The 14,051-nt window shown below is 40.2% G+C and overlaps 1 protein-coding gene across 2 annotated transcripts in view; it reads right to left on the bottom strand.

The window, feature by feature from the left end:
- LOC307031495 (cadherin-2-like) overlaps window positions 1-14,051 on the bottom strand; it is a 140,990-nt gene that overhangs the window by 111,986 nt on the left and 14,953 nt on the right. The window lies entirely within an intron of this gene.

The following is a 14,051-nucleotide window of genomic DNA, read 5'->3' as shown; positions in this document are numbered from 1 at the left end:
GTTAGTCTGTAGCTATGGAGTGTGTATATGTAGAGCGGACTAAAGTCAGGACAACCACAGTGCACTCTATAGACACAAACAGCCTAATCCTTAGAGGACAGCTGTCACCCTGTCCTGATTGATCACACACACACACACACACACACACACACACACACACACACACACACACACACACACACACACACACACACACACACACACACACACACACACACACACACACACACACACACAGACAAAAATAATGTGGGTGCGGACTGTTTCAAGCAATATAGCATACAGTTGGATTATGTTTGTATTGAATGCTTGCTTTGAGATTGCATCATCTTAACATCAACAACGACCCCAACCAGTCCCCACCAACTCACTTCTACTCGTCCCATAAATCCTCCCTGAGCTAGGCCCCCCCACGGGAGCCCACCTCTCCACATTGGATACTGGGACAAAATATGTGGGTATTTGAAACCACAAACACATGTTTGAAGGTTTTCAACCTGATGAGATTCTGGCGAAAAGTTTCAAATAAAACTCACTCTGTCACGGAGGGGTAGGATCGAGGGGGTGATTTGGGATTGGGCCATATTGTTAACTGATACTGCAGTATACTGTACTGATGCATGCTATTTAAATTCAGAACACACACGAGTCGGTCATCAGTCAATGTTCGGAAGTTCTACTAAATCCTGTTATTCCACTAAAATGTTCAAGCGGTGGGAGACTCAACCCTTTCTGCAAACAGCTCCACAACTCATACGTGCACAGTCACACACCCATACACATACACTCACTCAAACACACACACACACATTCGTTAGTCAGATGTGTGGTCAGGCATGCAGCCATCATTCATTTACCAGAAAATGGCTGAGAGACAGAGATGGAGAGGGAGATGGGAGGGAGGCAGAGAGAGACGAATGGGAGGACAGGATTTAGTGGAACATGAAGAACCACAACTGGAAGAGCTCCCGTGGGAGTACACACACAAACACACACACACAGTGTGCACATTCCAGCCATATCTTTGGAGCTGAGAGTGGCACTGCCTGGGTTTTGTCAGTTTATCATACGGACGTTATAATGAGAAGCAGAGCTGAAATCTCCTCCTCCACACACACAAACACAAGCAGGGCGAGTTTTTAGAGAAAGTAGGCCTCCCTCTGTCTACACAGCGTGGTTAGTCTGTGGTCCGGAGCTGTCTCTAAGTGGCTTTTCAAACTTCTTATGCGAGTTATGATGAATAGAATTTGAAAAAGCAGCGAGAATGATCTGATCCGCAACATCAGCAAAAAATGCGTTTATCATTGAGGAAATCTGCCAAAGCATGGCAGTGGCAAGCAGATAATGCCAGAGATGTAGTTTAGTCTCAAGGAGGAAAAGCATAGTACGTAGGTTGCCTGACATGTCTGTGAAAAATTGAAATGCAGAAATACCACAACTTTTCTCACGTCTCCACTACGATACAGGCATTTATTCGATGTTATAAATGAAGCAGCATTCTTTTTCTATAGTTTTTTTTTCTCCAGCATTTATCCCTTCAGCAGAAACAGAGCAACATGTGCCATGTTTGTGTCCTCCCGATGGATTTAGGGCCAATATTATGTCTGCTTTTACCTCCGCTTTGGTCTCCACTAACTCTCGAAGAACAAACCTGGCCCCTAAGCTGTTTAATGTTCCACTTTTTTCACCAGCTAATGATGTCTGAGCTGCAAAAGGCTAAGGAGCTCTGTGGCTGTCCCCTCTGTGACCCCTTTCACACCATATACAGTCACTCAATATTGCTCATGTTTTGTTGCAACATCGAATCAGATCCACGGTTATTAAGACTTTTACAAATTCCATATGTATATAGAGTATATGTTAATAAAATGTAAAGATGATGTATTATGAAGCTAACCAATTTTAACCTAAAAAATGTCTGCATTTCAAAAATCTTTAATGTATCTCAGTACACACAAAAGGAATGAAATGATCCAGCGACCTCAAACCACCAGGAGGACACACACTTGAAAATGCCGTGAAACTAAAGGTGTGTTGGACTGAGTGTGAGGCAAAAAGCCTTCATAGAGTTTTGTAGCAGCAGATGGTTGGACTAAAAAAGACAGATGGCAACTTCCAACAGGTTTATCCTCTTCCAGTGGGCGGGAAGAAATATGTGCTTCAAGATAAACCTGCACTTTGGTCTCATTTGCTAGTTCACCAAAGTCCATCTGACAGAGGTGTACTGATGTTAGCAGGAGGCTGTGGCACAGTGGAGTATTGCGTTGGTGTTTGGATCAGTGGAGCACAGGTTCAAACCCCACTGCAGTCAGCATGTCGTTATGTCCCTGGGCAAGACACTTCACCCCAAATTGCTCCTGTGGGAATTGCCTACTGTATTGAGTATGTAAGTCGCTTTAGATAAAAGCGTCTAAAATGTAATGTAATCTTACAATTATACACAGAACTTCAAAAATGTGCGTAACGGTACACACACAGACACATGCAGACACTCCTCCAGCTCCACCCCACACACACAGATATGCACACACTCCTCAGGCTCCACCACACACACATATTCTGCTCCACCGACCTTGCCTGACCTCTGACTCACTCCTCACACTGCGATTTTTAACAGCCAGTGAAATCAGAAGGGCATTTAACTCAATTAGACCCGCTCTCAGTAATTTCATCATGCTTTGGCAGAAGCGATTTATTGTGGCTCCATCTACATATTTTGGCTGAGAAACACACACAAATGAATGACGAACAGTGGTGACGAGCATGAAACAAGATGTCAGATTGTATTTTCAACGGCCAGGGAACAAATAGAAGAAGAATAATCCTCCTCATTTTTACTTTTACATTTCTTATTCCTATGAAATCTTCCAATTTAAGTTGGCTTATTACATGTGCAAGATATCAAATATATATGTTCTGGTCGATCCAGGTCTTCATTTATATACAATAAATCTGCATTAGTCTTGTTTGGAAAACGCCAATTCTGATGGATTTTAGTGGTAAGCTAACATTTTAAAGTTTCCAGTTTTTAACCACCATTATTCCACTTACATATAAACACTGTTCTGGTTCCCATGACCGATTGTAATTGATGATGATGATGGGAGACGACAGATTGCTTTTAGCCAGTAATGGCATGAATGAACCCTGATTGGCTGTGACAGGAGGCGCCCTCCTCCTTTTTTACTGACCACTGGTAGTGAAATAAAAGGCTCCTGATTGGTGCTGACAGCAGCCTCCCACCTCCCTGTCAGCGTCCCGCTCGACTACATTTAACAATCTAAACGACTCTTTGATCCAGAGCAATTTTCCAGTGAGTGCACCAGTAGAAAAAGCTTTCACCTGATGCAAAAATGATGTGCCAAATGTGATGGAAGGTTAGCTAGAATTTAAACACATGATTGAATAAGGATTACATAAGCTAGCAAAACGGTTTACTGAATGCACCATAATGTAACAATACTACTCAAGGATGTTCAATATATAAAATGTAGTGTACTGATCACTTTGCAATGTACCGAATGTCCAATAGCTCTTATTTGAACTCAAAGGATAAAGATAATCTAGATGGCTTGGTTGAAAAAGTTTGAAATTGACTAATGCATAACCTTTGCACAAAGTTGAAACATTTACCTCCAAGTAGTGCTTGAACTTCATCTTGGAAGGCAGTAAGGTACGGAAATACCACGGTATACAGTAATCTGTCAAATGGTGAAGATTTATTCTCTTTCTACTGAACTTGCTATCCGTGTAATATATTTAAGGACGTTGCAGGCAATGTCAGAAACCAATGAGATGGACTATTTTATGACACTGGATTTACAGCATCAGTTTGATTAAGTACCTATCGATCGGATATAATGTCCATCTGGTTATTTTATCTATAAATCAACAGAATATCCATAATATTTATGATGGCTTTCAGTCATGCTGCCCACCACCTATGTGTTAAGATATTGTAATGTGAAAGTGCTGCTGGTGTAGGGGAAAGTCAAGCTATATTTAACATAAAATGAATAATTTATATCTTGGAGTGGTACAAATTGAGTACTTTCTATAACAAACTGTAAGTAAAAAACACTACATTAGATTGTATGCATAAGGAAAGCAAGACACATCCCATTGCTTTGACTCTAATATGCCTATTCAAGAAACAACTATGCAAGAGCATTAGTCAAAATCAGAGGGGAGAAGACGCGTGGGACTGATTCAGATACAGAGAGCGCTCTCATTCTCTATTTCCAAGCCCTTCCTGAATCCGGCTGCGAGGGGAGACGGTGATCTATGAGGCTGGAGTAAAGTAGGGCAATCCCCTGCATGGAAAGAGAAGAGAAAGAATTGGAAAAGAAAAGGGAGGAAAAACAAGAAAAGAGTGGGATTTAGAGGGAGGATGTGGAGGAGATATGTGCTCAGTGTGTGCTGGGGGGGTTTCCACGGCTGACCAGCAGAGCTATCACTGACTAACACTCGCTGCCTTAATAGGGAGGATGGGTGGTAAAATGCGAAGGTCAGAGCAGTGAGCCCTACTGCGCTCCAAAGGAAGTACAGGACACACACGTACACGTACTGTACACACACATACTGTACACACATGCAGACACAACAGAACCACTGAAGCACCATTGTACACTCACACATGAACAAAATCCAGCAACAAACATGGACACACATGCAAACACACACATATTAAAGATAACATGAACCATTTTATTGTTTGAACTCAAGTAATATTGCCAGGAAGGAACCTGAGATTCAGTACTAAAGAGTTTTCAATGCCTTGTCATAGAAATATAATAAATTCGTATATTTGCTTCGATTTTTTAAGCAAAAACTTTAACTTTAATCATCTTATAAATTCCCCTTATGCATTACCGGCTCTAGGGCGAATTCACATTGCCATATAATGTCTTGGCACTTCCAGTTAGAGAGTAATTGCTATAACTTTGCATAGTGACGCCAGCTTTATCAAGCTTTACTTGCCAAAGAAGCTGTTTTTAAGCAGTTGAAAGAACCGTTATTCAGTAATAACACTTATTCAGACGGGAAACAAATATTTCGACTACTAATATGTAGGGGTGTAACGGTATCCGTATTCGTCCCGTACCGTCACGGTTCGGACCTCATGGTTCGGACCTCACGGTTCGGTGCATGCAGTCACACAACGAATACGCTTTTTTTTACGAGTGGGAAAAAAGTCTGTCATTCAGGGCAGTATCCACTACACTATATATAATCCAGGGGGCGGTAACGATGGAGTGCGAGTGGTGGATCGGTCGAGGACGGTGTGTCAGCGTTGTTCGATAGCGGTGCGGTATGCTAATAGTAACACGTCAAACATGCTAAATCATATCAGAAGGCATCACCCAGATTTGGCAATCACCGGAGCCGGCAAAAGACAACAGCAGTTCAACAGCTTATCCCCGCTGTTTTTAAGAAGCCAATGGACATGAAAGCCGAGAGACCAAAATAAATAACGGAAGCTTTTGGCATACGTTTTTCAACGGCTATAGAGTGGCGAAGTCCCTCCCCTTCCGGGGGAGCTCCATGGGACCTTATTTCGGAAAAATTATGTATTGAAGTCAATGGAGAGGGAAAGATTATCTTTCGATCCCGTTTGAATTGTGCCACGAATTACAAATATAATGTTTGTCAATTTAAAAGATAATTTTGCAAGTTAAAAAAAAAATATGTGTCGTAAAACTGTGAAGTAACAACATTTTTTGTGTGAACCTTGAATTCTGTGAACCGTTACACCCCTACTAATATGTGATTACTTTATCCCCAAAAATGTTAGCGGTGTGAGGAGCAAAAAACACCTCAAAATTTGTTTAATAATTACTTTCACTGCCTGAAAGGTAGACACTACAAATCTAACCATATCGTGTTAAGGCAGGCAAAAACATTGTTTTTCATGCACTGGTAAATGTTGAGATTTTGTTCTATTTTGATTCCATAACATGTTTTCTTTCAGGCTTTTGGAAGGAAAACGTACAAAATACACATTCAGGTGTTTATTTTACTATAGTGTGTTTATTTGCATCTGTAGATTTCTCCTAAATTCACCAAAAGTTAGCATTCTAACGTAACATAAAGTACCGCGACCGCTGTTTGCACCATGTAATCAGAGGTATCGTTGGAAAGCTCCGTCTCTCCTGCACAATCTCATCGGATCCAAATATGGTCATTTCCTTTCCAACCAATCGTGAAAGTACAAAGGGATCTTAAACCAAAAAACGAAATCTCATTGGCTGATGTCAATTTCTGACAACGTGATTCGTTCAGATACGTCAGGTGGTGTGCCAAAAAACTTCCTGGTTTTGCTTTCTGCTGGAAATTTAAATATCAAAATGGCAAAAGAACAGCGAAAAAAACGTTCGAATGTTTCTCCTATTCTGAGTGAGAAATGTCCACTTCAGTAGTACTTGCATACACCAAACCTTCCAATCAATATTCTGAAGGTTTTTACTGAAGGGTTTGTTCATATACCATTGATAGTCTGATTTATATAACATTTTATACCTAAAAAGAACATCAGAACATTTGCGGAAATTGATATTTTAGGGCTGTTGACAGTATTTTCTGATTTATGGAATGCTAAAAAGAGATATCCAAAATCCCTTCTGAAAACACTTTAGATTCTAATATGACTACAAAATGAAACAAGTATGTTGAACCTGGCTTTATCCAATGTTCCTGAAATGTATTTAAGGTCCCTTGCCATGCTTTTCCGGTTATTACCCGTCCCCTTGTGTGTTATGAAGGTTTTTATGCATGTAAACGGTCTGCAAAGTCACAAACCCTCAAAGTACACCCTGTAGCGAGTAAAACTCTAACACAGAAAATACCTGTCTATGCTGCCCCAGAACACCTCGTTGGAGATTTCTCTTTTTCCAAATGGACCAATCCGTGGAGCTCCTCACACACACACACTCTCCCAGCGGCAAAACTGTGACGCGCTGGGGGGGGTGCTTGTGGAACGCCATTGTAACACATAATCACTGATGTTCTGCTGTAACGGTGGTGGACACATCAGAACAGAGTGGGCAATCTGACCAATCACAGCACAGTGGGCTCATAGGGAGGGCGCGGGGGGGGGTGGGGGGGCAGGAGCTCAACAAGCCGTGTAAGACAGAGAGTGGCCGTTTCTCAATTGCGAGGATGCTTGCTTGGTAGCACATGTCTTCCGAGTCACTTCCTCCAGAAGCTAGGCAAGAATCCTTCCTGGCATTCGGAAAACGAAGAGTGGAACAGGCTAGCAAGTGTGCAGGTGTGCGTCATATGAGAGGCCCCGCCTTACATTTTCCGCCACATATTTGGAGAAATTGGTCCGTGCGCAAAGCATTGTGGGGATTTGAAGGATGCAAAGTCTACCCATGTGCAGCCTCGAAATTACCCCCAAACCAAGGACGCGGCCTCGGTGTAATTCCAAGTATTCTGGAGATTGGTCCTTCGGCGGCACTCGATGACGTAGTATCCTTGAAATATTGTCTTGGAAGCCAGTTTCCTCGTGATTGAGAAACGGCCAGTGAATACACATACTTTACAGAGATGCTGTATGAGAAACCAATGTGAGTTTGGAAAATTGCACAATGTAAATATATTCTAGTAGACCTCAAAACACCTTTAAAAATCTTTAAAATATGTGCATATTTAATGAGATGGTGGCTCATCTGCATATTTAAACATTCTATCTCATTGAACTTGTAATACAAAAACAATTGTCTTCATGTAAGTAATTAACTGGAGAAATGTCTGGCTGATATCTTTAAGTTAAAAAATTATCCTTTTCACCCTTTTCACCTTTTCGCCTTAACTAATAATAAGAACTAATTTGCGTATAGCTAAATAAATAGCTAACAATCGCTAGCTAGCTTGTAAAATGAGTAGAAAATATAAGCTAGCTAACTAAATAGATAGCGACCGTTAGCTAGCTACATGGATGAATGGATGGATGGAACAAAGTAACTTTTAAGATTCAGACACTTCACTCAAAAAGTAATGAGGTTCCATACCCAAAACTACATTTTTAGTGTTAGGCAAATTACTTTGAGCCAGATCCAGAGAACCGACTGACCTTTTTGGAGTTTTGTTCAAAGCAAGAGATGGATAGAGAAATACACTTTTTAAAGTACTGAAAACAACGGTCTTTGTAATATATAATCAATCAAAGATACTCTCTTTTTTTCTGTCTCCCCCTCTAACCTCCTTTCCTCCACGACCCATCCCCCAGACACTCTGTCTATCTGTAATGATCTATCTCCCCCTCCATCCTCTCATTAATAATTCAGCCTTCCTCTGCTCCAATTAAATAATTAACAGCACCCAGAGCCATCAGATTGTACCCCAGCAAAGACCCCCTGCACGGGTCCTCCAATGATCTTCCAACGAGCCCCAGCTACAGAGAGAGCAACATTATCAAAACACATGCGGGAAAAAAAGAAACCTTTTTAATTTGAAAACATGTATTAGAAAAAAAGCTAGTTTTCTGAACTGTCTAATAATTGATTATTATGCCCCTCATTCCTTATAGGGCTGTGAAACTTTGAAAAAATAATTAAGTGTGATGTCGATGTGATTACGATATAAGAGGGAATGATAATTAAAAAACATTATTCACATTATAATTGGCAAATTTGAATGAGGATATGTTTTATATACAAGGTTACTGTACTCCCAATAAGTTACATTAAAGAAGACCTAATCAAATGATTGGAAGATTTCAAAAAAATATAGGATTACTAGCAGAATTACAATCATCATCATCAGCTTTTATTTGAAGAGACTCTCTTGGTCCATGATTAAAAGACATACAACACTCAAATCGAAATAGAAAAAGGCAGTTATACCAATGTTTCCACAGAGGTTACTGGTATTGTACAGCACTGAGACACGGATTTGAAAGCAGCATAATGACAGAGTTATGAGAAACATTCAATCGACAGATGAATTTGTACATCAGATTTCTCAAGAGAGCATGGAACATGTTGACTCGTGCATTACAAAACATTTCAATTGCACTGCACCACCTTGGTTTTCTAAGCAGTATACGCAAACAATCATTATAAGCAACCTGGAGCTTCTTGAGGCTCGCCTTCTTAAACTTGAGCCACAAGGAGGCAGTATAGAGAGGAGTACAATACGCTCTAAAGAGGTTCACCTTAACCTTATCTAAACACCAAGAGAATTTTCTAGCCAACATGTTAGCTTGTGTATATAAGACTCGCCGCTGTCTATACATGTCATCATCATCAGCCATTTCATCTGTAATGATGTGTCCCAGATACTTAGTGTTACAGCAAACAGACAGCACCTGTCCTGATAGATAGAATGTTGGAAAACAAAGGTTCTTACCCCCTTTTGCTCTGCAGATCATTACAGCGCTCTTCTTAGCATTGTATTTAGCATCAAATTTGACACCATAATCAGAACACACATTTAGCAAATGTTGAAATCCAGCACTGCTAGGAGAAACAATAGCCAAATCATCGGCATACATAAGATGGTTTACAATCACATTACCAATCACACATCCTGTTTTACAGACACTTAAATCATCTGATAGATCATTTATATAGATATTAAAAAGGCATGGTGAGAGGAGCCCCCCCTGCCGTACTCCATTACCAACACCAAATGGCGCCGAGACTGCATTCCCCCATTTGATCCGCATGCTCTGGTTGGCATACCAATAAGCCAGGATCCTAATTATACTGTTGGGCACACCCCTTTGTCTTAATTTTAAAAACTGTTTATGATGGGTAACTCGGTCAAAAGCCTTAGAGGCATCAATAAAACCAATCAGAACAGTGCAATTCTGTCTTCTATATGTTTCTACCATTTACTTCAAAGCATAGATGCATAGCTCAGTACCATGCTTAGCCTTGAAGCCAAACTGGTTATCTGAGGTACATAAATAAGAACATAGTCTATCCAACAAAATTATTTCCAGGACTTTGGATAACACACTGGCTAGAGCAATTGGTCTATAATTATCCAAGCTCCCTACCTTGCCCGCTTTGTCCTTAATGACAGGCACCAAGGCAACAGTCAACATGGAGTCCGGCAACACACCATGAGTCATGAGGCCGTTAAAACAAATGGCAAGAATAACAATGTTACTATAAAACCAAAAAAGAGCACATTTTGTTATAAAAGGGGCAGATTTCAATTCTTCTCATTTGTTCCTTTCTTTTTTGCATTTGATCTTGGAGAAATCCAAAAGTAACGGAATACATTTTAAAGTAACCCTCCCAACCCTGCACACACACACCGATTTGAGGCTCTCTCTTGTTTCCCTAGCCGCTCTGTCAGCTTCAGTCACTGTTACCTTGTTACACTTCTCATACAAGTCCAATAAGCACACAGACATGTGATCACACACACTCACACACACTTTCTCAGCGCTGCTATACTAGGGTTTTTGCCTGGTACTTTGATGTGATAAGCAAAAGCCTGTTTGACTGGTCAGCTCTGTTTCACACATTCCTTCAGAATACACTTTTTTTTTAAAAATCATAAAAAAGTGATTTATTTCCAGCAGAGGAGTCACTTTCTGACCTTGATTTCTTCCGACAGGAAAACCTGTTTCATATTCATGGAGTTTCACATGTTCACAGTGGGATCTGCCCTGTACAACCACATACTTCTTCTGTTCTTCTAAACAGCAGATCGGCACTACATGTACACATCTCTACGGTCCATGAGACCGGTAGCCGTGGGAACGACGCTCAGCAGAACCAAAGTAAACTATCTGTGAACTAACTGTTCCTGGTGCGGAAGAGAGTCTGTAACACTGTGTCATTCAAACACAATGCCTGCAATTCCCCTTTAAAAGCAGTGTGCTCTGTGCAGTGACGTGCTCTTTTACAGGCATCAATAACAAACATACTTCCTGTATGGAGAGAATAAGCAGACAGCTGTGTGGACATATTGACTCAACACACATCTCTGGAGGCTGGAAAACATGACAGTAGGGAACATGTTTTAGTCGGATTATTCATTGCCATATGTAGAACATGTTTTAAACTATATCGAGATTACTTTATCAAGTTTTTCTCAGACTAAACTACTATTTAAATTGGTAAAGGAAGGTTTCTTTAAAGACTACTTACAATGTTATATCCATACAAACTACATGGCCGCACACACCATGTGAGGCATTCCTCATACTACATTCTGGGAAACTTGCAAATTCCTATAAATATTACTATTACTATTACTATTTGGAACAGTTCTGTTCCAAATAGTTCACTAAATCTATTAAAACAGCACAGCATTTCCATTTTAAATTCTGATATACTGCACATATTTTCTTTTTCATTGTAATTTGTTATTTTCCTATTGTACTCACTACTCAAAAAATAATATAAAATATATATATATTTTAATAATATTATTATAAAATCATACAGATTTAGCAAGAAATGGAAATGTACAAAAAATATTAAATTAAAAAACAATTCAGTTTTAGCGCCAATATACATTATGTCAAGTTGTGATTCTTAAAAACAAAACTAATAAATGAAATGCCACTGGGTAAATAAAATGCAGATTTTTGTTTAAAACAAATAAATCCAAAGCAGCAACCGGCGTGTGTGGAGAGAGCAGAGCTCAAACACTCCCCTCTCACCCCCCCTCTACCAATACACAATGTGCATTGATCAGCGTGCTGCTGAGGCCTGGTCAATGATACTGATCACTGCAGCCTCTGACTCACAGCACAGAGACGTATTATGCTGATTGATCGGGTTTGGTCGGGTAAACCACAGGCAGAGGAGAGTTTGACCCAGATGTGTTTCTGAACGCTCGCAGTCATGTTTTCAAACTGAATATGAAAGTATTTAAATATACTCTGCAGGCTTGGAATTTCGTCATTTTAGGGGCAAGGCCATTTGGCCTTTGGTGTCACACATTTTTTTAGGGCACAAAGGCCACATGCCAGGGCACAAAGGCCATTGAGGGAAACATTTGGATTTGGAGCTTACAGATAAATAACTTCACGATAAGAAAAACACACAAATGACATGGAAAATAAATCACTTTTTTAATATCAATAATGTCAAACATTATAATCATATAGGCCTATGCCTCCGTAGTATTACCGTATATAAAATGAAATACTCTACTTTGAATAATTAGTGTTTGGTATGTTTTCTATCTACAAAAAATCTAAAATTATATTAATATGTAACAAATATATTCAATTTCAGGGCAGAGGAAACAGCCTTCAAGGGTCAAACTCTGCACATACAACATTCAGCAGTGCACAGTGAAGCTCCAGCATTCAACTGTATGAACAAGCAATACTTTGAAATGCAAAAGTGTGTGTGTGTGTGTGTGTGTGTGTGTGTGTGTGTGTGTGTGTGTGTGTGTGTGTGTGTGTGTGTGTGTGTGTGTGTGTGTGTGTGTGTGTGTGTGTGTGTGTGTGTGTGTGTGTGTGTGTGTGTACGAGTCTCTTTAATAAATGTTTTCAACTCGAGCGTCAAATTTGCGTAACGCGTTCTCGCGGTAGCCAATCAGCAGTGAGGATCTCAGCCACTGACGTTAAGTCAGAAAACCAAAACATTAGCTGTTAGCTGTTAGCACACAGAGCTAACAGCTCCTCATATCTGTTCAGAAACTGGACAAAAGTTAAACATGTACAAACCACAGACTGTCTGTGTCATGGTGAATACAGTCGCTGCTTTATTTCTGTCTTTGGGACGTTGTTGTGAGTTTAGACGGAGCATATACAGCTTAGTTTAGCCTGATCGATCCGACATTCAGAAAACACGCATTTTAAAAAGTTTTTCGCCTGCCGTCTTGTCTGCACACTTGTCAAAGCATTAAAGCATGGTTTTTACTAACCGCTATCAGTATGTTCGGCATCATTTTGAAACGTGTATTACAATTAAATCACGGTAAAATATGTTAATTTTGTTGTAGTTGGTTTCCACGACACGAATGACAGGAGTATACAAAGCTGACAGCCGTGGTGAAACTCCAGCGATTAGAGCTATGTGAATGTTCGCATTGTGTCCGTTGTGAACGCAGCATAATGCAGTTCAGAAACCACTGTTCTGACGCTTTTAAAGCAACTTCAAGATTTTAACAGTGTGAGGGGCACACAGGCCATTGTGGCCGTAGGGCATACAACTATTTTCGGGGCATAACGGCCAGACCGAGGAGCAACGACGGCCATGGCCGCCATGAAATTCCTACCTTGATACTCTGGTGGTTTGTTTAAAAATCGGTCTCACCACTCCTATTTGTTGCCCCGATCTTTTTCCTGGCAGCACTGTTGCATTTCTCATGAATTAAATGTGATTACAATGCTTCTTTCACAGATATGAAAGTTGAAACTCAGGAAATACATTAAGGAACATTACTCACAACTTGTAAGTAAAGTGGCTGTAAGTAGACATATGTCAAGCTTACCATGAGCTGAAGAGTTTGATATTGAAAATATATTTGAGCGGATAATTTCTTTAATATTCTTGGGTTTCAATTTCAAACATATGGACCAGACGTAACAATCCACCAGGGAATGGCACTTTGAAGCTCCTTATTATTGCATACTTGGCAATCATAAGCTAACATGTGGCTTGTTGTGGTAACATTAGAGTTGGACAGGTGCTTTTTAAATAGGCAGCAACCTTTGTGAAGATTGTTCTTTTTATCAAATGTAAAAATGCTTTTACACAATGCCACTGAAATTAAATGTGTGCAAAAAGCCAGTTTCCGCTGTTCTGCATTTACAAAGAGAACAGCATTGCTTCATTTATTGAAGCGGAGTAGTGCATCTGACCCCAATACTATTTACTATTACTATTTCCCACGCTGGAACCAAGGAGCCCAAAATGTCTATGCTTGTTGGGGGGGGGACATGGATCAGGAGGTCAGGTCGTTTCCACAAATAGGAAGGTTCATGACTCTGCAGTCATTTAACATTTACCAGTTAGGGTAAACATTTAACTTATCAAACTAAAGGCTGAGTCCTTCATTATAATGATGCAAGCAGTTGAGAACACTTTCTTATGCTTTCACTCAGTTCTGGTCCCACTCTCAGCTCT

Source organism: Notothenia rossii (genome assembly GCF_949606895.1).
Source record: "Notothenia rossii genome assembly, chromosome: 1".
NCBI lineage: Eukaryota > Metazoa > Chordata > Actinopteri > Perciformes > Nototheniidae > Notothenia > Notothenia rossii.
This window is presented reverse-complemented; position numbering and strand designations above follow the sequence as displayed.